Here is a 25,637-nt window from a genome sequence, read left to right on the forward strand (position 1 = left end):
CCTTCACTGCGCGCAAAATCAGCAGAATGTGAGTGTACTCACCCCCTTGTGGCTGCTGCGATGCCCTCAAGCGCCCATCCAACTCTGGGTACGCCACCGCCAGGATCCTGAACATCAGGGGGGTCATGGTGTGACGGGCACCCCTCCTATGTTGGGAGGCGATCCCCAGCTGAGCCTCCGCCGTCTTCTTGCTCCAGCGGCGAATGTCCTCCCATCTTTTCCGGCAGTGGGTGCTCCATCTGTGGTAGACCTCCAGGGTCCGGACGTCCTTGGCGATGGCACGCCAAAGATCTTTTTTCTGGTGGGCGCTGACCTACATGATTTGTACAGGGGGGAAATAAACTTATTACCAACTGCACCATCAAAGTGATTGGCCCCCATCCCTACCCTTGCCATGTGGCACATGCACTCACTGTTGTTTCATGCACACCGCACTCTACCCCCTTCCTTCTTACATCCACCCCTCTCCACACAGGCATAGCCCATACAGAATGCTCCCAGTGTACTTACCTGTTTGTCTGGAGGACCGTAGAGTAGTGTGTACTGGGGGAGGACCCCATCCACAATGTGAAGGCAGGGGCCCTTTCCCCAGACACTCGAGCCATTGTCTTTTCCAGACCGAGGTCACAGCAGCACTTGCAGTGTAGGTCCTCAGCTATCGAGAGATTGAACAGATAGAAAATGGCGGTCACGTCCGCGGCGGTGCGTACCGTCACCGCCGGCGTACATCGTCATTGGCTCCTGGGACCCATAGGGTCCAATGTTAACCAATGCAGCATTGTGCTGCGGTCCTCGACCGCCTACAGCGACAGTGTACAATGCCAGCTCTGTTACCTCACATCCCATTGTCCCACTTTACAGGTCAGGCAGCCGCCATTTCAGGGGCCCACATGGCTTCATTTTCAACTGCGTCACACATACCTAGGCCTAGACTCAACACACATACAGGCCACTTTTTAGATTATGAATGGTGTTCTGTGTAAGCTGTGGGTACGTACCTCTGAGTTGTTTGACTCTGTGCTCGCTGTTGTCCTTCATAGCCACTGTCCGCTGGGACATGTGAGGAGATGGCGGCATCCTCCTGTGTACCGACCGTTGGTGGACCTGTTGACATGTGATTATCAAATACAGGCTTGACCGTGCCACAATCCAGGAACTGTGTACCCAGTTGGAGCCAGACCTAATGTCAGCTATCCGCCATCCCACAGCAATCCCCCCTCAAGTGCAGGTGCTGTCAGTGCTCCATTTCCTTGCAAGTGGGTAATATCAAACAACAGTGGCCATAGCATCAGGGATGTCCCAGCCTATGTTTTCCAACGTGTTGTCCAGAGTGTTGTCTGCCCTGCTGAAACACTTGCAAAGCTACATCGTTTTCCCTCAGGTGGAGGATTTGCCTACAGTGAAAGGTGATTTCTATGCCCTGGGACATATCCCCAACATCATAGGTGCCATTGATGGGACACATGTGGCTTTGGTACCCCTCCACAGGAGTGAACAGGTGTACAGAAACCGGAAGAGTTATCAGTCCATGAATGTACAGATGGTATGTTTGGCAGGCCAGTACATCTCCCATGTGAATGCCATATTCCCTGACTCACTGCATGAGGCTTACATCCTGCGGAGTAGCAGCATCCTTTATGTGATGGGTCAACTCCAGAGGCACCGTGTGTGGCTATTAGGTGAGCACATGGAAGTAAGTCAGTGGGAATGGTTGTCTGGGTCTGAGGATATCCCTCCAGGTTAGTATGTGTCTAACAGTTGTCCCTTGCCATTTGCAGGTGACTCTGGTTACCCCAACCTGTCATGGCTACTGACCCCAGTGAGGAATCCCAGGACAAGGGCAGAGGAACGCTACAATGAGGCCCATGGGCGAACTAGGAGGATAATCGAGCGGACCTTCGGCCTCCTGAAGGCCAGGTTCAGGTGCCTCCATATGACAGGTGGATCCCTATTCTACTCACCAAAGAAGGTGTGCCAGATCATCGTGGCCTGCTGTATGCTTCACAACTTGGCTTTGCGATGACAGGTGCCTTTTCTGCAGGAGGATGGTCCAGATGGCGGTGTTGTTGCAGCTGTGGAGCCTGTGGACATTGAAGACGAGGAAGCAGAGGAAGTGGACATGAACAACAGGGACTCAGTGATCCAGCAATATTTCCAGTGAAACACAGGTAAGAATACAGACCTGCCTACTACATGTACTTAAACACTACTGCCTCTCTACTGTCTGTCGTTTTCACCCAGTCTATGGTCACTGAGTTGTCACTTTCTCTTCCGATTTCACAGATCTGGGTCCCACAGTGTGACATCTGCTTTGATTCCTCATGGACTAGAGCTGTGTGACATAGGTATGTTGACATTACAAATGAAAGAGCTTTTTGCCACAGTTATTGCTAATACAGTATTCCGAAATCACAGACTGACTCCAGGTTGTTTTGTGCTTTAAGGGTGTTTATTTCAGTGCTCAATATTGGAGGAGGTTGTAAAATGGTGAGGGGTGATGGCGGAGGAATGTCCATGGCAGAGTCCAGTCTATTAGTCTCACAGGTGCATTGCCCAAATGGGCAAAGGAAGTTGAACAGTTTAAGGATGGACAGGGTGACAAAGTGGGACAGTAGGATGACAATCAGGGTGGTCTCATTTCTTGGTGCGGGTCTTGGCATCATTCTCTGTCTTGTTCCTGGATCTCAGGGACCGTTTGCGAGGTGGTTCTCAGTCTGCAGGGGGTGGGGTGCTGGTGTGGTGGTCCTGTGGCGGTGCCTCCTGTCCACTAGCACCGGCGGAGATGGTGGGCAGTTCATCGTCCATGCTAGTGTCAGGTGCCCCTTGTAGTGGCACAGTGTCCCTCCTGGTGTTGAGTACTTCCTTCAGCACCCCTACGATGGTGCCCAGGGTGGAATTGATGGATCTGAGTTCCTCCCTGACGCCCATATACTGTTCCTCCTGCATGCGCTGGGTCTCCTGAAACTTGGCCAGTACCGTTGCCATCGTCTCCTGGGAGTGGTGGTAGGCTCCCATGATAGAGGAGAGGGCCTCATGGAGAGTGGGTTCCCTGGGCTTGTCTGCCCCCTGTCGCACAGCAGCCCTCCCAGTTCCCCTGTGTTCCTGGGCCTCCGTCCCCTGAACGATGTGCCCACTACCACTGCCCCCAGGTCCCTGTTGTTGTTTGGGTTGTGGGTTAGCCTGGGTTACCTGTAGTGGTGGACACACTGCTGATTGACTTGTCCTGGGGATGGAGGAATGGGCCCGCTGGGTGGGTGCTGTGCTGGTGTTTCCAGAGGGGGGAAGCTCTGTGGTGGCCTGTGCCAGTGTGAGGGGAACCGACTGTCCCGAGGTCCCCGATGGGCCGGGCTGGTCATCTAGATCCAGTTGGACAGAGGTGCTGTCATCACTGTGGGCCTCTTCTGTTGGTGGTGTGGACATGTGTGGACTCGCCTGTCCGGTGACGTTGGGTAGGGGTCCTGCAGGGGTATAAAAGGATGTTTATTACATCTGTGTGTGGCATGGTGTGCAATGGGTAAGTGACCGTGTACCCCAGTGCTTGCATTCCTGTGTGTGATCTTGTGTGATGATGGTTTAGGGGGGTGTATGGGTATGTGCAGGTGGCATGCTTTAGTGATGGGTGTCCATGCTTTGTTGTTGCATGCAGGGCTTGGTGTTGGGATGTGTGGTTTGTGATTTTGGGACATTTGTGAGGAGTTAGAGTGATGGGGGTGAGGGTGGGGTTATGTGCTGGCATGCAGGTAGGGTGGGGGATGTAATAGTTAGGATTTGACTTACCAGAGTCCATTCCTCCACCTACTCCTGCGAGGCCCTCAGGATGCAGAATCGCCAAGACCTGCTCCTCCCATGTTGTTAGTTGTGGGGGAGGAGGTGGGGGTCCGCCGCCAGTTCGCTGAACCGCCAGGTGGTGTCTTGAGTCCACGGAACGCACCTTCCCTCGTAGGTCGTTCCACCTCTTCCTGATGTCCTCCCGATTTCTTGGGTGCTGTCCCACTGCATTGACCCTGTCCACTATTCTTCGCCATAGCTCCATCTTCCTTGCAATTGAGGTGTGCTGCACCTGTGCTCCGAATAGCTGTGGCTCTACCCGGACGATTTACTCCACCATGACCCTGAGCTCCTCCTCTGAGAACCTGGGGTGTTGTTGCCGTGCCATGGGGTGGTGTAAGTGATGTGTGGGGTGGTGTGTGGGGTGATAAGTGTGCTGATATGAAGTGGTGTGTAGTGTGCGGTGCGTGGAAGTTATGTGGGTGATGGTGTTGTGTGCCTGTGGATGCTTGTATTGTTGAAGGTGGTGTCTCTCTCTGGCCTTCGTTTGTGATTTGTTGTCGTAAGGGTTTGTGGGTGATGTGGGTGTGTGTTTTATATTGTATTGGGTGTGTGGGAATGGTGTGTGTATGTGTATCAGGTGTGTGTATTTGGAATTGTCCAATGTGGCTGTGTTTTGTAAGAGTGTGTGTATTTTGAGCGCGGCGGTGTGTACCGCCAATGGAATACCGCGGTTGAAAGACCGCCGCGTGGATTCGTGTGTCGTGATAGTGTGGGTGTATTTCTGTTGGCGTGACGGTGGAGGTTTTGTTTTCGCCAGTTTATCACTGACCTTTGGTGTGGCGGACTTCTGTGGGTGTCTCAGTTTTGGCGGATTCCGAGATGTGGGTCATAATAGCAGTGGTGGTTTTCCGCGGCCGCGGCGGTGTGTTGGCGGTCTTCTGCACGGCGGTAAGCGGCTTTTACCGCCAATGTTATAATGACCACCATAGTGCTAGGCTAAGCTAAACAGTTAGATGGATGAAAAATAAAACAAGACCGTAAAAATGGCTATTGTTAAAATAACAATGCGAAGCCGAATAGAATATATCTAGGTTAAAGTGCACAGCGGCCTAGTGTGTTAAAATAACGTGCATGAAGCTATAACTAAAATGGCTACACAACACCTTCAATGGAGCCTTAGCTTTGTGTTTAACATGGTATTGAGGCTGAGGATGGGATGTAGACCTAATCGGTATTACATGGCAAGGAGAATCCTTATCCCAACTTTCATGGTTGTGGTATAGCGCTGGTGCCTGTGCTAAAGCCCAGTTAACAGCATAAGCTTGTTTTACCACATCTGGAGCAAAATCAGAGAAAGAAAGCAAAATTACATCTTCCCCATGTGGGAGCTTTCAGACATGTTCAGGAGGCCTATCTATTTCGGCCAATAGGATATCACAACTAAGTTCATCTCAGTATATCACACTAATGGTGCACTCTATGTCTCCCTCAATCTGGATATTTAAATCATAATCCCTGTTGGGTGGGAGAATACAGCTGTCCACAGTATCGACTGCAAAAAAGTCACTAGTTGCTGTTGCATCCAGATGGACTTTCAGACCATGGTGACATATTGTGAGTGTCCAGCATTGTCACCACCCACGTCTCGTTTTCAGCAACGTTCTCAAGTTTACTGCCATTTTTAATTGAAAGTGCTGCCACCTTTTTCTTTTTAAACTGTGGCTTTTCTTGTGGGGACTTGTGTTCTTTTTTATCTGAAGACCGTGGTGAGTCTTTCTTCTGTTTCATGTAGTTGGGACGTTGCTCTGACAGACCTACTCTCTCGCTACGTCTATCCGGTGGGTCCTTATAGGAATGAGAGGGACGAATCAGTATATGTGTCAGGAGCTTTTACATTTTCTCAATTTCTGAGATTGCATCTCCTTTCAGAGTTCTCCGTGTGTGGAAAGTCTGCTCTCTGACTTCATCTGTCTTTAATTTGCTTTTGTTTATCCCAGCGCTTTTTAAAACACTCCTTCCTTACGAGTGGTGCTCTGTATTTCAGGGTTTTACGGCTTGGCTCCCAAACTGTCTCGTCCTATACTGGTATAGGTATCGGAAACTATTTTCAGAAGCTGTTTCTCCTGTTCCAAGTGCGGAATCTCTCGGAGCCACTGGCGTATAGCCAGCACCACTGCTTCCCCTTTAATATTATTAAGTATTATTAAGGAGACTGAATCGAAGATATGCATCAATTTCATCCCCAAATCTAGGGCCGGAGCAGCCCCCTGTTTTTTCAGAATTTGTTTTCAGACTTCCTGTAAGTTGGCAAGTGTCTGGGTACCGTATGTGGTAGTATAAATTGCACCGAAGACTGTACTCCATGTGGTGCAGTCATCCACTGTGGGAACCATTCCGAAGGGCAAGCACATTGTGAGAATTCTGTGTTTTTCCTGTGGTTCCGTATGGGAAAACACAGCTTCTAGCTGATGCATTTTCTGGGCTATCCAGAACTGGATTTTCTCTAGTTCTGTGTGCACTTTGCCAATGATAGAATGTAATGTCTGTGGATTATTCCCAGTGGTAGCCAATTGATATCCAGTGTGTGCTGTTGGTGCTGGATGCACTGGTGTGGTGTTCAGAGTTTTCATTACGACTGAACGAGTCGTCTATATAGCGTTACTAGCTTATTGAAAGATTACACTGATCAACTGCATGCATGTTTTGTACACCGCGGTGTGGTGAATATGTTGAAAACATTGGCCACGTTGGTCCGTCATTACTTACAGGACCTAATCTCATGGGTTGTATTACGTGTGGTAGGGCGCCATTAAACCAGTTCTGATATTCTTGATAAGTAATCAATATTTCAAGAAACTGGTATGCTTGGTACCACTGTGGTACGTTTGCAATTCTGTATGTGTGGAATGTGAATGTAGTTTTATCTTCCTCAGGAAAGGTAACCCAGGAATAGAATGTTTCTGCTGGGTAAGCATTAGCTTCTACATTGAATGTAACATTTCCGCCCTTATCTGAAAAGCCATGCGCTATTAGGTGGACTGTTAATGCATGTCTGACGTTCTCAGGAATGGTAATGGCATTAGCCTTATTATGAAATGGGTAAAGAGATGGAACACCAAATGGGGAGAGTGTCCTTTTAAGATTTCAAGTTTGAACAACTTACAGCATAGTCAGGTTCTCCCTTTTCAGCTGTGGAGGATCTTCCCAAAGACCATGGAAGGCCCTGTATTATGTTACTTAGGATACCTCTTGTGTGTGAGACAGAGATACTCAGGGCATCCGTATATTAGTGCCAAAACACCATCGTTGGTGGCGCCATGTCATAGTTGGACTCTCGCTCTAGGCAAGACTGCTGGTTTAGAGATGACAGCACTTTTGTTTGTAGGATACTAGGCCATTCCTACAACAAGTCGAAACTGTTGGCCCAACCCTCACAGCTCACAAGCAGTACATCACTAAAAACCCAAACAGTAAAAGGGGATTTGTGGCAGCCTTTACGCATGGACTCAAGAGCGCGACATCTCAGGGGAGTTGTGGTTAAACAGAGACTAGCCTTTTCTCACATGAGCAACAAGTCTCAGTCACACATAGGCAATGAAGTAGATGCAGTTTTCAATATGTTTTATTAACAAGACTGCAATCTACTGTAAAATTAATGGGCAGCAATGATTAGGATAATGAACAATGCAAGAAACAGAATGGTAAAACAAGAGTCATAAATACATAGACCCGCACCATCTTGCACAACATGAGATGTCAAATAGGCCCTCATACTCTAGCACGATGAACCTAATTTCTAACCTAAAGAGAGCTCTGTGTATTAAACCTTATCTGCCAGTACCATGTCCAAGAGAAGAGCCCCCCAACCCTCGCTACCTTGGAATAAGGTCTCTAGATCAGACTCCGTGGGGACACAAATGCTGGATCAGCAGCAAGGCAAAGTGTAGCATAGATAGCGTTGATGGAATCTGGTAGGATTTGTGTGAGATGTATTTATACAGATCTTGTAGGACCCCTGACACAGGTATATTCCCAAACAATAGATAAGAAAGCATGTTTGGGGCAGAAATTATATTCCAAAAGTACATTATGTTCCTGACGCACGTAAGTGGGGAAGAGACATGATGTGAATACCTAGGTATATCACTTATCTTTGACACTGATAGTGATGCCGTCTCAGAGTCACATTGATAACGTGAACTCAAAACATCTTCCTAGCTACAAACATAGCAGCAATCTTGGAAGAAATAATTTAATAAATATGCTACAACTGAGGGGGCTAAGTGAGTTAAAAGTCATTAGGTGACGGGGGCACAGGCTTGCATGCCAGAATGTTAAGCTATTTTCTAATTCCCGATAAAACCAAATATGATCCACTACAGGATGAAGAAAAGCTAGTTCCTCCGTGGGCTGGAATTCATGCTCTGATCTCCCACAATACCATCCCACTGTAGAAGGTTATATTTTTACCAGTAATACAATCTCCAGTCACACACTACGCATCAGTATACACAGCTCTAAATATTTTCCAAAATGTGCATGCTCAGCTTGAAGACCAGCATATCCTGCCAAGTTTCTGCGATGGAGGTATTTTCCCGTATTGTAGCTGTCATTTTTATGAGTAATCCAGTAGAATTTGATGATCTTTATCCAACGATGAATGTTTTCCACATGACAAAAGTTGATTTACAGAGTGCAGGCAGTTCTGTCAGTGGATGTGGCATAGACAATATACTTATTGAGACTGAAATCTTTGAATGCAAAACTGTCCAGTCAGTATTGAGCAGAACTCATTATGCTTGTTCGTAACAGGGTATGCTTTTCATATCTGAGGCTGTCGAAACATTGCGTTGGGGCGCTTTCTGGACCAAGGATGGCAAATTAGGTTTTGTATTTCTTATCTCAGGAATGTACAAGGCACAGGGTATACTTCATTTTAAAGATATAATGTAAAGACAGGCAATGTTCGATACACTCAGTACAAAATAAGAAAACCTGACAACCAAGTTTGTAGAGTTTGTCAAAGTATGTGAAGAAAAATCAGAACTTTGCAAGTACTAGGGAAATGTTTTACACATGATAGCTCTAATGAAAAACTTGGTACATGCTGGTCAAGAAGGTGATTGGTAGATTCACGTGAAGACTGTTGAATCACTGATTACTGTGTTTTGCAAATGTGATTATATCAACTACCTGAGATATGGGTCCTGGTATTTGGAAAGAGTGAAGAAGCTAGAGGTGGAAAAACTATACTTCTACTGAAAGTTCATCCAAAGACATTTTGACCCTCACTACAACCCTGGTGGTGGGTGATAAAGCGGCGGTAATACTGCCAACAGGCCGGTGGTAGTAAATATGAAATTATTACCATGGCGGAAACCGCTCAGACAGACAGCCACTTTAACATATCGACCGCCAGGGCGAAATCAACAGGCACCACGGCAGTAACCGCCTACAGCCAGGTGGAAGACAATGTTCTGCCAACTGTATAATGACACACTAATCCCCCACCTTTTCCGGGGCGGTACCAACGACATCAAAAGCGTGGGGGAAACACTGCACAGAAGGGAAACAACTCACCTCTGCACACTCAAGGAAGAACCACGCCGCCATGGTGCCTGAGTTGCATGTGTTCCCCATGCTCTTCTAACTTCTGCTCAACTACGAACACCAACGCCAGCGAAGACGACTACGGTAAGTACTGTCGCCTAGCACACAGGGGTGGGGGAGGAAAAAGAGAGTGACACACACACGCAACACCCCCAACACCATACACACAAGCAGATGCACTAACATTACATATTCACCCCGTAACCCTCAGGAACAATGCAAGGACAAAATGAATTGATTAAAGTGAGTGTAATAAGATAATATACTATAAATACGTGCATCCAAATCAACAAGTATATACGTATTTACAAATGTAGGGACACTGCCCAGTCCTCAATGTCTGTGGGCCACAGTGCCACATCACACAGTCCAAGGCCCCACCTCACTCCTGCAACAACACGAAGAGAACACTGCAGGGGCATCAGGTCCAAAATAGCCACATACCTCAGGGGGACGGGTAATGGGGGAGCACCTCAGCCAGAAGATGGTACAACGCCACTGGTCCTGGAGAGCAAATGCCTTGTGCACCGTCCTGGGGAGTGCAAGGCCGCAGTCTCTCAAGTGGGTGACTTGCCCACTGGCTCTGGAGGGGTCAACATGTCATGTGCTTGGTCCTGGGGAGTGCAAGGCCACAGTCTCTCAAGTGGGTGACTTGCCCACTGGCTCTGGAGGGGGCAACATGCCCTGTGCTTGGTCCTGGGGAGTGCAAGGCCACAGTCTCTCAAGTGGGTGTCTTTTCCACTGGCTCTGGAGGGGGAAACATGCCCTGTGCTTGGTCCTGGGGAGTGCATGGCCACAGTCTCAAGTGGGTGTCTTTTCCACTGGCTCTGGAGGGGGAAACATGCCCTGTGCTTGGTCCTGGGGAGTGCATGGCCACAGTCTCTCAAGTGGGTGACTTGCCCACTGGTTCTGGAGGAGGCATTGTGTCCAGTGAGCTTCATCCTGTGTAGGATGGGGTGAGTGGATGCCGTCTTCCACTGGTTCTGGAGAGGGCATCGTGCCCAGTGAGCTTCATCTTGCGGAGGATGGGGTGAGTGGATGGCTTCTTCCACTGGTTCTGGAGGGGGCATCGTGCCCAGTGAACTTAATCCTGTGGAGGATGGGGTGAGTGGATGGCTTCTTCCACTGGTTCTAGAGGGGTCATTGTGCCCAGTGTGCTTCATCCTGTGGAGGATGGGGTGAGTAGATGGCTTCTCCACTGGTTCTGGAGGGGGCATTGTGCCCAGTGAGCTTCATCCTGTGGAGGATGGGGTGAGTGGATGGCTTCTCCACTAGTTCTGGAGGGGTCATTGTGCCTTGTGATACAGATCTTGGGGGGTGCAAGGCCACAGTCTCTCAGCTGGGTGTCAGACCCACAGGATTTGCCAGGCCCCACAACAGCCCATGGAGGCAGGAATACACAGTGTCCGCCGGCGGTGATGACTGCTCAGTGATGGTGCTGCTGGTGCTGCTGGTGGAGCTGGCAGTGGTGGGGGGAGGCTCCAGCCTATCGGATGCCTGCCCACTGGGGCTGCTGGTGCTGGTGGCGGTGCTGGCAGTGGTGGGGGGAGGCTCCAGCCCATACTCTGCAGCCTCAGACTGCTGCCAACTGGGGCTGCTGGTGGCAGTGCTGGTGGCAGTGCTGGCAGTGGTGGGGGGAGGCTCCAGCCCATCCCCTGCAGCCTCAGAGATGCCCACTGGGGGTGCTGGTGCTGGTGGTGGTGCTGGTGGAGGTGCTGGCAGTGGTGGGGAAAGGCTCCAGCCAACCCTGGCAGAATCGGATGGCTGCACCACCATGGTTGGTGGTAGGGTCTCCAACTAAGTCCCTGCACCAGGTCCCTTGTCTCTACTGCCTGCTGTTGCAGGACCCTTGCCCCTCCTTCCTGCAGCTGGGGCTACCTCCTTGCCCTTCTGTCCTGCAGCTGGTGCTGCCTCCTTGCTCTTCCGTCCTTCATCTGGGGCTGACACCTTGCCCTTCCTCGACGCACTTGGGGCTGGCACCCTGTCCGTCTGCCTGGCTGGTGGCCGGGATCCTTTCCCTCCTGGAGTAGTTGAAGACACTAGTGTGCCCTTGGACTGGGTGGCTGAGGTGCTTGCCTGGGTTTTGACCACCCTGGTCTGACGTGAGGGACGGGGGAAGCATTGGGAAGAGGTCAATGGTGGAGAGGAAAAGCTTCTTAGGGACAATTGGGCGGGAAGAGGGAGATGGTTTGGGAGTGGAGGAAGAGGGAGTGTTGGTAGGAGGTGTCTGTCTGCTGTGTTTGGGAGCAGGTGCATGGGCTGGATGCTGTTATGAGGTGGATGGCTGTTGGGTGTCTGAGTGCTTGCGTTTGTGTACTTTGGGAGGAGGGGCACAGACACAGTGGGAGAGGACACAGGGGACGTGTCCATGAATGTGGGGGTGGTGACTGCCAGTGAGGGGATTGTACTGTTAGGTGTGCTGGTTATGGGGGTAGTGGATTAGGATGTAGTGCATGCAGGTGTGAGTGGAGACGAACCTGGGAGGGAGGTGGAGGACGAGGAGGAGGGGGCCACAGTGGAGGCAGTGGATGTTGGTATGTCTGCATCTGGATGGTGTTTGTGTGAGTGTCTGTGGGATGAACTGTGGTGCTTGTGTTTGCCAAGTCCACTCTTGTGTGTTGTCCTAGGTGCATGCATGCCAGACTGTGTGCTTGGGATAGTTTGGGGTTCAGGGGAATGGGATTGTGAAGAGAAAGTTGGAGGGGGGAGGCTGGAAACAGGGACGATGGCTGCCATCAGAGAGGAGGCAGAGCCTGGATTGATCTATGTTGGGCCACCAAGCCAGTGAGAATGCCCTCCAGGATTGCATTTGTCTGTTGCATTTGGTCTTCCAGCCCCTGGATGGCATTCACAATAGTTGACTGCCCAACAGAGATGGATCGCAGGAGGTCAATAACCTCCTCACTCAGGGCAGCAGGGGTAACTGGGGCAGGGCCTGAGGTTCCTGGGGTGAAGGAGATGCCCACCCTCCTGGGTGAGCGGGCACGGGAAACTCGCTGAGGGGCTGCTTGGAGGGCGGTGATGGTACGGGAGTGGCGGCTGTACCTGTAGCTTGGGTGGGCACGGAAGTGTCCGCCACCACCAGGGAGCTCCCACCGGAGGAGATATCCATGTCAGAAATGTCACCCTCCTGCCTCTGCCATGGTGCTCCCCTCGCCCTCCATCCCACTGGTGCCCTCACCGTCAGTGGATTGGGTCTCCTGGGTCCTGTGGGATGCAGCTCCTTCCGTGGCCGGTGCCTCTGCTCCTCCGCCAGATGACACTTGGTCAATGGCGCCGACAACACCACCATTGGTGTACATGACACACTCACACACAGGGAACAGCCCTACGCACTAGGCAGTGCACTACCAGGCACAATGCTAGTCACCAAGCCATGGATAGGGACATCTTACGCCAATTGCAGCATGCCTGAGACACACAGACTCCTGCCCAGTAGTGGATGCCTACTAGCTTGGTTGGAGAACTTTCACATCGGAACCCTGTCTAACATGGGACCTACCCTGCAATGCCACGCCTGGCATAGGGACATCCACAGGGCCCATACCCCCCACCCGGATACCACCCCACCAGGCATAAGTAGTGATGATGGTCACTGTACTCACGCCCTTGTGGCTGCTGCGATGCCCCCAGCACCCATCTAACTCCTGATAGGCCACCACCAGTATGCGAGCCATCAGGGGGGTCAGGGTTCGACGGGCACCCCTTCCTCGTTGGGAGGCCATCCCCAGCTGGGCCTCCGCCATCTTCCGTTCCCAGCGTCTCAGGTCCGCCCACTGTTTCCACAGTGGGTGCTCCACCTGCCATAGACCCCCAGGGTCTGCATTTCCTTGGCGATGGCACACCGCACTTCTTTTGATGGGTGCTGACCTGCAGGGAAATAGACACAGGGAAGGGTATTAGTCCGACCATCCTGCCTGTTACACTCATGGCCCACCATGCCCCTTCCAATTCCCATTAGCACAGACATGGCTGACCATACATGCTGCACACTGCCCAGGGCCCATCCACCACCCACCCTCTACATGATGCCTTCACACACAGCACTCCATGCATTCACGCACCATGCATCGTACTCACGGTGTACTTACCAATTGGTCTGGAGGCCCATACAGCATTCGGTACTTGGGTAGGACCCCATCCACCAGTCGCTCCAACTCCGCCAAGGTGAAGGCAGGGGCCCGTTCCCCAGTCACACGAGCCATGGTCAGTTCCAGACAGGTCACAGCAGCACATGCAGTGTAGGTCCTCTCCTGTTGAAGGTCATGTAGCAAGTGAGTGGACAGCTAGAAAATGGTGGTCACGTCCACAGCGGTGTGTACCGTCACTGCCGGCTTACATCACAATTGGCCACTGTACCCCTTCGGGCCCAATGTTAACCAATGAGGAGTTGCACAGCGGTTCTCGATCGCCTCCCGCGACTGCACACAATGTCAGCAGAATTACCTCATCCACCTGTCCCTCCATACAGGACAGGCGGATACCATTTCAGGGTGGGGGCAGGCCCATGGATCCTAGCTGCGTCACAGTACACAAATGCACCATTTGGACATCTCCAACAAAATGCTGTTACAACCACAACATGAATTGAACTGTAGTGGTTGGAATGTTGAGATAATGACCAGCTGCTCACTATTTTAACCCATAGTTTGCAACTGCTGAGGATGAATAGGAGATGGAGACATCCCCCTGTGTACAGACCCCTGGTGGACTTGGCAACAATGGAGGACAGGCACATTATCCTCACCTATAGACTTGACAGGGCCACAAACGCAGAGCTGTGTGCCCAATTGGAGCCTGACCAAATCTCTGCTATCCTTCACCCCACTGGGATCACCCCTCTTGTGCAAGTGCTATCAGTGCTTCATTTCCTGGAAACTGGCTCCTTCCAAGTGACAGTGGGCTTGGCAGCAGGAATGTCTCAGCCAATGTTCTCAATAGTGCTGACCAGAGTGTTGTCTGCCCTGATTAAACACATGTGCAGCTTCATCGTTTTCCCCCAGGTGGAGGATTTGGCCACAGTGATGGAACACATATAGCATTTGTCCCCCTCAGGCGAAATGAACAGGTGTTCAGAAATCAAAAGGGCTTTCACTGCATGAATGTGCAGATGGTGTGCCTGGCGGACCAGTACATCTCCCACGTCAATGCAAAATATCCTGGGTCTGCGCATGATGCCTTTATTCTGAGGAATAGCAGCATCCGAAATGTGATGGCTCAACTCCAGAGGCACAGGGTGTGGCTAATAGGTAAGCCCTGGTTCCCACCCAGTATATGTTGGTGTATGGGTATGGTGTGGGCCCTAAGGGTTAGTATGTGGCTAACAGTTGTCCCTCAATATTTTCAGGTGACTCTGGTAACCCCAACCTATCATGGCTACTGACCTCTGTGAGGACTCCCAGGACAAGTGCAGAGGAACGTTACAATGAGGCACATGGCGAACAAGAAGAATTATAGAGAGGACCTTTGGCCTCCTGAAGGCCAGGTTTTGTTGCCTCCATCAAACAGGTCCCTGTGCTACTCACTGAAAAAGGTCTGCCAGATCATCGTGGCATGCTATATGTTGCACAACCTTGCCTTGCGTCGCCAGGTGCCTTTTCTGCAGGAGGAGGAGGCCTAGAGATGGCCGTGTGGCAGCAGTGGACTCTGTGGACAGTGGAGATGAGGAGGCAGAGGATGAGGACGACAGAAGTGCAATTATTCGTCAATACTTTCAATGACACCCAGGTAAGCCAGTGTAACTTCACATTTAATTGACAGTTTTGTGTTTGATATTGTCACTCGCAGGCAGTTTTTCCCACTTCTGTGGCCACTCACTGTATCCTTTGGCATCTCTATTTGCAGATATTGGTGCCCCACTATTGCTCCTGGTGTGTTCACTGCAGCCAACTACAGGGTTTTCCTATGTATACATTACTGTACAGTTGAATTGCAATGTTTAAACCTTGATAAACAAATACATACTTAAATCATTTGACATACTCCATACTTGTATTTTTTCAAAGTGTGTTTATTTAAGTGCTAAGAAGTAGAGGGGGAAGTGCAATGGGCTGGAGTGATGATGGAGGAAGGTCCAGGATAGCGTCCAGTCTATTTGTATCACAGGTGCATTGTCCAAGGGCGCATAGGAAGGGGAGCAATGGCAGTTCAAGGTGGACAGAGTGGGACACAAGGGTGACAATCAGGAGAGTCTTATTTCCTGGCGGGGGTCTTGGCAATAGTCTCTGGCTTCTACCAGGATCGCAGGGAACATTTGCAGGATGGTTCTCCTTCTGTAGGGGGAGCGGTGCTGGTGGCCTGTTGGTCCTGCGGCAGGGCCTCCTGTCCACTAGCGGCAGGGGAGGTGGAGGGCTGTTCATCGGTTTGGCAAGTGTCAGGAACCCGGTGGTGTTCCACTGCCTCCCTCATAGTGTTGGCCATGTCAGCCAAGAGGCCAGGGTGGTGTTGATGTCCTTCAAGTCCTCCCTGATCCCCAGGTACTGTCCCTCCTGCAGCCGCATGTTCTCCTGCAACTTGTCCAGTATCTGGCCCAGCGTATCCTGGGAATATTGGTACGCTCCCAGGATCGTGGTGAGTGTCTCCTGGAGAGTTGGTTCCCTGGGCCTGTCCTCCCCCTGTCGCACAGCAGTCCTCCTACCTTCCCTGTTGTCCTGTGCCTCTGTCCCCTGAACCATGTGCCCACTGCCACTGACCCCAGGTCCCTGATCATCCTGTGTTTGTGGGGTGGATTGGTGTCCCTGTAGTGGTGGACACACTGTTGATTGATGTGTCCTGGGGACAGAGGTATGGGCCCGCTGGGTGGGTGCTGTGATGGTGTTTCCTGAGGGGGGAGGCTCTGTGGTAGTGTGATCCTGTGCCTGGGTAATCGACTGTCGTGAGATCCCTGATGGGCCTGGTTGGTCATCCAGATCAAGGCAAGCAGAGCTGCTGTCATCACTGTGGGCCTCTTTTGTGGAGGGACTGGATGTTGCTGGTACCTTTTCTCTGGTGACATTGGCTGGGATACCTGCGGGGATGTAAATGCAGTGTTAATGTTTCTGTGTGTGACATATTGTGCATGGGTGTGTTGCCCTCTATGGTTGTTACTGCTCTGGCAAATTTGTCTTGTGTGAGTTGTTAGTGGTGGGCTAGGTGATTCTCTCCAGTAGGCATGCAGTGGTGATAGGTGTCCATGCAGGTCTGTGAGGGGTATCATTGCATTGGTGTTGCATGCAGGGCTTGGTATTGGGATGAGAGGGTTGTGATGGTGGGGTATGTGGGAGGTGGTATAGTCAGTTGAGTGAGGGTAAGGGTAGGGGTTTATGGTGGCATGCAGGTAGGGAGGTAGAAGTAGTATAGAGTTGACTTACCAGAGTCCAGTCCTCCTCCTACCCCTAACAGGCCCTCAGGATGCATGATTGCCAAGACTTGCACCTTCCATGTTGTTAGTTGTGGGGGACGAGGTGGAGGGTCCACCGCCAGTCCTCTGTACTGCGAACTGGTGTCTTGCTGCCACCGAACGCACCTTCCCCGGTAGGTCGTTCCACCTCTTCCTGATGACATCCCTTGTTCTTGGGTGCTGTCCCACAGCGTTGACCCTGTCCATGGTTGTCTGCTGCACCTGTGATCCAAATAGCTGTGGATCTACCCAGATGATTTCCTCCACCACGACCCTTAGCTCCTCCTCTGAGAACCTGGGGTGTCGTTGTGGTGCCATGGGTGTATTGTGAGTGGTGTTGGTGACGGTTTGTGGGGTGATGTGTTGGGGTGTGTGATGTAAGGTGCGTGGGTGGTGTATAGGTGATGGTGTTATGTGGCTCTTGTTATGTGGGTGCTCTTGCTGTATCTCTCTCTTGTGGCAATGGTTGAGAATGGTAAAGGGTTGTGGGTAATGTGGGTGCGTGTTTTATAGTGGTGTGGGTGTGTATGTGTGTCAGGTGTGTGTAGTTTGAATAAAAAAATGTGGTGTAGTTATGTATGTATGTGTATTTTGAGCGCGGAGGTATGTAACACCAATGATTTACCGCAGTTAAATGTCCGCTGTGGTAATTCATGGGTCATAATGTGATGGACATTTTTTTTTTGGCGTAAAGGTGTAGGTTTTGCTACCGCCAGTTTTTCATTGACTTTTGGGCTGGCGGACTTGTGTGTGTGGCTGTATAGTGACGGATTGGTATGTGTGTGTCACAATATGGTTGGCGGTTATCCGCTGTGGCGGCGTTATGTTGGCCGCAGTCGGCATAGCGGTAAGTTGGATTTACCGCCAGTGTCATAATGAGGGCCTTTGTGGTTAAAGACAGAGAGGGAAGGTTCAATGCTGTGACTTCAGATATGAAACTGGAACAGATGATCCAGAGATCACAGAAAAGCTCCAAGGGAATTGTTGGTCAGACACGTAAAAGTGAATATGTTGCTCAATCTCAGCTAGTTTACGATGATGTCCTTTCTATTTGCAATGTTTTAATAGAGATGACAAAGTCAAAATTAAAGGACCATTGTGAAAATGTTCCTCACCATGAACGTGGGGAAAGTTCCAATAAACCTGTTGACAGCCTTCTTCATTTCATGCAGTAGCAAGCAAATCCCTTTGAAATGATTAAGCCTGTGCAACTACACAACTTTCACCAAACACTATGTGGATAAAGATATAAAGACACGTCTACTAGATGTCCTAGAACATGGATCAAAACTATACAAAAGTGAGGCAGGAGAGATTTATATTGAAGGAGAAAATGCTGTTTGACATAATAACTAAAGCTAAACTTCCATGCTTTAATTGCCGTAGTAAGAGTTACATCCAACCTGCTACTACAAAACAGGTTACAAAAAACAACTTTCGCGAGCAGATAGAGAGATGGATGTAGCAAAATAAAGGGGTGAAGTTATCAAGGACATTCTGTTGCATGATCTTTTTTCAACAAATGCATTATTTGATGGAGATGCTGCAACAAAACCAGTAAAGCATAAACTCGTACAAAAGCTCAAAAAAAAAAACTTTCACCTGAAGAATTTCATTTCGAAATGATGTCCTCATTGAAAACTGCTGTTGTTGTGGACTCAGTGCACCTAGATAAATATACAGAAGGGATAAATATGTATATAGAAATATATCTCGAATTAAAACATTAATTATTCATTGAGGACAATTATTGTCTTATATCTTACTTCTATTTATTTTAGTATTTTGTATCTCCTTGTTTGGCTCTAATCAAATGGTGGATTACCACATACAACATCACTCAATACATGATGACATTGCTACATATCTGACATTGTACAAGCAAACAAATGACTAATTAACAACATCATAAACTCATACAATAAAAATAAAAAAAAACTCTTAGCACTGAAGTCTTTTTTAAATAAGCTGCTAAACCTTCTTCAGTCTTAGACTCATGAGATAATGGTGTTTGGTGGCATTCTCTTTGGGGATATTTTCTCCCAATGGTTATACATGAGGCCATCTCTTTTCATTTATTACTTTGTTCAATAATTTCAGAAACATTCCTCCAGAGAACAATCAATAGTCAGGCAAGCACCTGGCCCAGGTCGGAGGTCACTCCTCTCCAGAAGGGATCCAACATGGTGCAACTCCAGAACGTATGTAGGAAGGTGCCGACCTCTGACTGACACCATAGGCTTAGCAGGGATGTAACCAAGCTTATAGGCCAGAGGATATGTTGTGTGTAGTACACCCTATGCAGATATTTTAGTTGGATAAGGCAAAGGTGAGCAGAAATGGCCACCTCACGGAGGCGTGCAGTGTGTTTGACCAATCGTCATCATCTAACATGTCTAAATCTGCCTTCCAGGCGCTCTTGAGAGATGAGAGGGTGTGTGTGCTATGTAATACCAGGGAACAAAATATCAGGGAGATTTTATGAGTCATTCTTTCTTTTTGGTCTTTTCTCTTCATTTTTCTTCTTTTACTTCGTGTTCCTTTTTTGCCGTGTCCATTCGTACTTGCTTTCCTTCATGTTTCTCTTTTCTACCTTCTTTCATTATTTGCATTTTACTATCTTTACCTTATGCTATCTCACTTCATTTGCCTCTACCTTATTTTTTCTTTGCCATTTTTTTTTTTTTACATTTCTCTCTGCCACCATTTCTCCTGACTTGTGTTGACCTGCGAGATCAAGATAAAAGTTAAGAAGGGTCATAAAACATATGAATCTGCTCATGTAACACTTCCATCCAAGCCGGTATATCGGGTGATTAACTACGCCCTTGTGTACAAATGGGTCCAACAAGCATGGTGCTGCTCTGAAAACTGTTCAACCTTTATAGCAACTACCACACCAGCGAATGCCCCGAAGACTTTGATATCCCCCAGGTACAGTATTCTAGGAAGCAAATTTTATCAAAACCTCAACATTCCTGGGAAAATAATGATTTATACTGAAATTAACAAGTTAAATATCTGATGGGATAACCTAAAGATGCCATGAATTATTGTCTTTGCAGTGAAGATATACCAAAAAAGGCTCACTCAGAAGATATCTAAAGGAACACAAGGATTCTTGTGAACCGATTCTACAATGCAGGTGAAGAGCATCGTCATCATCTGATCAGCAGATATCACTTCCCATTTCTCAGGAAGTGTCCAGTTTCCATGTGAAGGGAAAGGGATGAGAGTGGAAGGTCTCTAGGGGGCTTATGTACAAGAAGCTTGCTCCATCGTTGCATAATTGTTTTTTATGCGGGCGGTGCTGTGCTAGCTCCATATTTACAATGTGACGTGTTCAGGCAAATGTGTCACTTTTCCTGCCCCTGCGGGATCTGGCCGCATCACATAGTTTTAAATGTATGCAGAGTGAGTGTTCCATCAGAAAAAGTGACTTACGCTGATATTTGCAACATTTTTCCCATTTGATGCTTCTTCAATATGCTTCACGCATAGCCTGCAATGCATCAGAATTCCTATGCCACCAAAACCCAGGTGTAAGGACTGACGTAGTGACTTTAAAATAGGAATCTGGCCATTTGAAGTCATTTCACACCCTGGAAGATGTCTGTTTTGCATCTCCTCACTGGTTGTAGTAGGTCTAAGCATGTGCAAATCATGTTGTAGGACCCTTTGACCAACCTGGGACCATGGCACCTATGATTCTATCATCCAGTGCAGCAAGAAACTTTTTGTGTACTTTTTTCAAAGGACAGGCTAAGGATAGTCACTTCTCCAAGGAAGGAATGGGACCCCATGTCCAGGACTGCGTACTCCAAAGGTCAACAGGTAAGTACACACATAAAGTAGGTAATATATGTATTGCCACTTCACATTCTAACGTATACATATATTCACTGTCACTCACTCACTGTCACACATACTCAGGTCTCTGTATAGATATATTTAAACTATGCCCACTGTAGGTGACACACAGCCATACTTAATACATTACCTCTTACATCCAGGACCAATGTGAAAGTGTAGATGGTGATATTTCACCATTATGCAGCCTTTTACATCAGTCCTCACTCTTTAGGCTCAATGCAGTGCAGCAATCTGTACAGACAAATCGCTTAAATGTTTGACTTTTGCTAAAGTTGTGTCACTTCTGACACTAGCTTCAGCAACGCGTAGGTTTTTAAGTAGATGCGTTGAGGCATCCTTCCCTCTGATGCATCAGTATTTACAACGCATCCTGGGACCCTACGCCATGGAGCACCATATTGTAAATACAATGCATCTATGGCGTCATAAACTTTTTGACACAGTGTAACTTTTTGACACATGGCTGGCGCAACACAATGATGCATCAATCCTTCTAAATAAGATCCTGAGTTTCAGAACATTGCTCCAGCTCCAGGCTACGGTCGTGGGACATTGATGGTAGGGACCACAATGTCCATCAGCAAGGCTGTATATAGATATGTCAACTGGTGAGACAATAGTGCAACATCTACTCTGATGCTCCTTCCAGCATGAGTGATGGATCACCTTAGGCACGAGAAACACTTTCTTTAAGCATTGATTCCGACTTCAAGGAAGTACATTTTTTGTGTTATTCTGACAAGTAAAATCGACTAGTGATCCAATGGAGGGGCAGATTGAAGAAAAGTGGCGCTTGTACCGAGTGCACCACCACTTTTCTTGCACCCTTTAGCACCTCCCTTCCCCCACCATGCGTGCGCCGTATTTAAAATACAACGCACCACGGTGAGGGGAATGGAGCAGTAGTCTCAACATTTTTGACCCTATTGATGTATTGTTCAGGGTTAGTGCCAAAATGTTGTCGATAGCCCTGAACAGGGGCCCATTCTAAGCAATGGTGTGTCCCCTTGTAACACCTGCTCTGAGCAGGCATTAAAAATGCTGAAAAAAATGGCGCAAAGAAATATTTTAGATTTCTTTGCACCATTGATGCTGTCCCCCTAATGGGGGAACACCCCCTTGCATACATTATGCCTGGCGCTTATGTGCTGTGATGTACAGTGCAATAAAATGTTTAGTATGACCAGACACTTGTATCAGTGTGTTGCTAGTAATCCTCAGCATGACATTACCTGTGACATATCCCTCCTTCCATTACCATCTTCTGTCTTCCTCAAGCACATCACATAGGCTTACATTTCAACATTTCAAAATGTGAAACAGAAGCAAGCAGGCAATAGTTTTCTGATAGGTGAGTTTAGGAAATAATGAGTTAATAGTGAGATAATAGTGAGGCGCAGGAAATAATAATGTTATGCAACACAAAAGGAAAGCGAAGGGATCAGTCATGGTGGATGTAATCATTTTAGTAGATGTAACAACATTTGAAGTTCAAAGTCCAGTGTATTTCCACGATTAAAAATGAAAGGTGGTTGAAGAACAGTCAGCAAAGTGAACATGTGGCACACAAAAGAGTTCCTTCAGGAAGAGATTACTTGCTGGCAGTGGTTGGGGTTATACCATCCGATGCTCCTGGATTCTTAGATGGACATCCGCGCTTGCAGGGGGGTTCTGCTGCTACAGAGGCATGGGTGTCTGAGACAGGTCCTTCCTATGACAGGGCCTCCCTTCAAGTGGCTGCCTCAGATGTTGACTGGTGTTACTTGGCCAAAGGAAGGGGTGTGGCTCACAGTCCCTGATCAGGGTACTGCTTATCTCCCTGAACACCCCTGACAGGGAGGCCAGGATGGTGTTGGTGGCCTCCTGCTTTTCCAGTGACTCACTATGGAAGTTCATCTGCAGCTGCTTAATTTCTCTGCGTTTGGTAAGTACCTGGCCCATCATGACTTGGGATTCTTCCCAAGACTTGGCTGATAGTGTGCTGACCAGGGCCAGCCCCACTGGCCTCATGCCACTGGCCCACAACATCCCTCCCACACACCCTACCCCACATGCCTGCACCCTTGCCACAGATTTCCCCCTACCACTGGTTCCAGGACCATCAATGTCAGAGGTGTGTTGGTGTGACTCAGGATCCTGGACTAGGGGGCACAAGATTGTTGTTACTGTTCTAGGGACACATGTTGAGGGCATATGGCGGCCTGCGATGTTGATGCAAACGGACTGGGAGGACTCTATGTGGTCACAGTGAGGGTCATTGGTGTCGTCTGACCAGTTTGCCCTGATGGGCCAGAACCATCCTTAACGCCCAGGAGTGTTGTCCTCACTGAGGGGGTCATCCATGGGGGTAATAGCAGTCTCTTCAGTGGGCTCGGTGTTCCCAGTGGTAGCTCAACCTGTTGATGTGAGAGATACAATGTTACAATTTGTGCTCTGACATCTACTTCTAATGGCTGACAGTGACATTTAGCAAAGGCTGTGTGCACATTGGATTTGCAGGTTTTCCTTAAGTGACAGATACACATGTTATCAATTGTATCAACCTGACACTTGTGAAACATACCAATTCCATTTCTGCCAACCAGCTGTAGGATGTATGAATTCATTTGCACTTGGGAGGATGGGCATAGACTTACATCTTGCCACCAGTGTAGGCAAAACAGTGGCTGGCAGGATGAGGCTTTGATCCTTTTAAGGACTAGTTGACTGTTATGCAGGCAGACCCAGCACTTTATTGTATATGTGATTGTAGTCATCATGTGTTCAGTGCATTGTGAATGTGTCTGCTTCCAATACCACTCAGGTGATGAATCTTGAGGCCTTTGGTTCTTGTTTTTTTCCACACAGGTCAAGCTGTCCTTTCTGTCCACAGTATTTTGATCTTGGCTTACCTGCTCAAGATGCATCTAGGTGGTTAGCCACATCACAGAGTGTACCATGATCTGTATCATGGTCCCTCACAGGTGAGTAAACTTCATTTGTGAGTTTGCAGACAGATGCATTATGGCATATGGGCACTGGCCTGGTGCTTTGAGTTACAGGGATTGACCCTCCTGGGATTTACAGTTATGTTACTCCATCTACTACTTAAAGCATACATAAGTTATCCTCCCAGGTGAGTACACTTCCATTGCAAGTTAACGAACAAGGATATTTGAGCAGATGCACACAGGGCTTTTGTTTGGAGTTGGAGAGGCAGAGCCTCCTGGCCTCAGCAGTCGTGTCACTCCCTGTACTTCACACACTTGTTATTTGTCATCCCCACCAGGTGAATGCACTTCATGTGTGAATTCCAAAAGAAGGGTATTTTTTGCATGTGTACACTAGAGTGGTGGTTGGAGTGGCAGTAAGGGAGCCTCCTGTGAATTACAGCCATGTTATTCCCTGCATTACACACTCTATACATATGGTTTAGGAGTGGTGTTTGGAGTTGGGGAACAGTTCCTGCTGTGAGTTGCAGTCCTGTCACTTTCACTGCTCCCTAATACCTGACAGATGCCTACTCCCCCAGTGAGTACACATCATATGAGATTTAAAAGTAATGTGGACTTCAGAGAAGAGGACACTGTTCTGGTGTGTGTAGTGACAGTACCAGTGCCTCCTGGCTCAGCAGTGCTGTCAATACCTTTTCTACACACACTATACAAATGCTATCCTCCCAGGTGAGTACACTTCAATGTGGAGTTGACAAACAAGTTAATTTGGAGTAGGTACACTGTTCTGGTGTTTTGATTTACAGTAACAGTAATTGCTGGGAGTTGTAGTCACATCAGTCCCTGTAGTACACAAACTATACAAATGTTATCCTCCCAGGTGAGTACACTTCAATTGAGAGTTGATAAGCAAGGGTCTTTGGAGCAGAGAACACTGGGCTGGCTGAGTGAAGTAACACAGTGCCCGCTAGGAGTTGTAGTCATGTCAGTCCCTGTACTACACAGACTCTACAAATGTTATCCTCCCAGGTGAGTTACACTTCAATTAGGAGTTGACTAACAAGGGTCTTTGGTGCAGAAGACACTGGGACGAGTGGAGAAACAGTAACAGTGCCTACTGGGATTTGTAGTCATGTCAGTCCCTATACTGCACACACTTTATACAAAGGTCATCACCTCAGGTGGGTACACGTCAATGGAGAGTTGACAAACAAGTTGATTTTGAGAAGGATACACTGTTCTGGTTTTGGGAATTATAGAACAGTGCCTGCTGGGAACTGTAGTGCTGTCAATCGCTGTACTACACACTCACAGATGTTGTTCCCACAGGTGAGTCTCCTTCACATGTGAGATGGCTGACAGGCGTCTATGGACACGTGGCACTGGGCTGGTGAGTGAGGTGACAGTGAAGATGGCAAAAGGTGACCAGTGAGCATGCATGACATGGCATTTTTGTGACAACTTTTTTGTGTTGTACTTGCCAGATTCCACTCCTACAGGTATTCCAGTCAAGCCCTCTGGATGCAGGATGGCCAGGACCTTCTCCTCCCAGGATGTGAGTTGTAAGGGAGGAGCGGGTAGACCACCGCCAGTCCTCTGGACCTGCAGCTGGTGCCCGGATGCCTTGGAATGAACTTTCTCTCTAAGGTTGTTCCACCTCTTCCTGATGTCGTCCTTTGTGCACAGGGTGGGGCCTACAGAATCCACTCTGTTGACTATCCTGTGGCACATTTCCATTTTCCTGGGAATAGCAGTGTTTTGTACTTGGGCTCCAAATAAATGCGGCTCTACTCTTATGATTTCATCCACCATAACTCATATTCAGTGAAACAGGGATTTTTCTAGGGTAACGTGGTGGTAATAAAATAAAAAAAGCAAGTTAACAGGTGATGATGAGTTTATGAATTTGGGAAGTGCAAATGGATGTGATTGGAAATAGAAGTGTGTGGGATATGTGCTCAGGGAAAGTTGGAGGGGTGCCTATTCTGAAGTTTTGTTTTTTTTTGGATGCGCTCTGGCCGCAGTGTTTGGCGTTGGAGATGCAAAGGCTTGTGGTGTGTGACGGGGTGTGC

General features: G+C 48.5%; 1 protein-coding gene across 1 annotated transcript in view; it reads left to right on the top strand.

Annotated features, from left to right (window-relative positions):
* LOC138250329 (arylsulfatase D-like) overlaps window positions 1-25,637 on the top strand; it is a 951,998-nt gene that overhangs the window by 324,031 nt on the left and 602,330 nt on the right. The window lies entirely within an intron of this gene.

Source organism: Pleurodeles waltl, chromosome 8 (assembly GCF_031143425.1).
Source record: "Pleurodeles waltl isolate 20211129_DDA chromosome 8, aPleWal1.hap1.20221129, whole genome shotgun sequence".
In the NCBI taxonomy this organism is placed as follows: Eukaryota; Metazoa; Chordata; class Amphibia; order Caudata; family Salamandridae; genus Pleurodeles; species Pleurodeles waltl.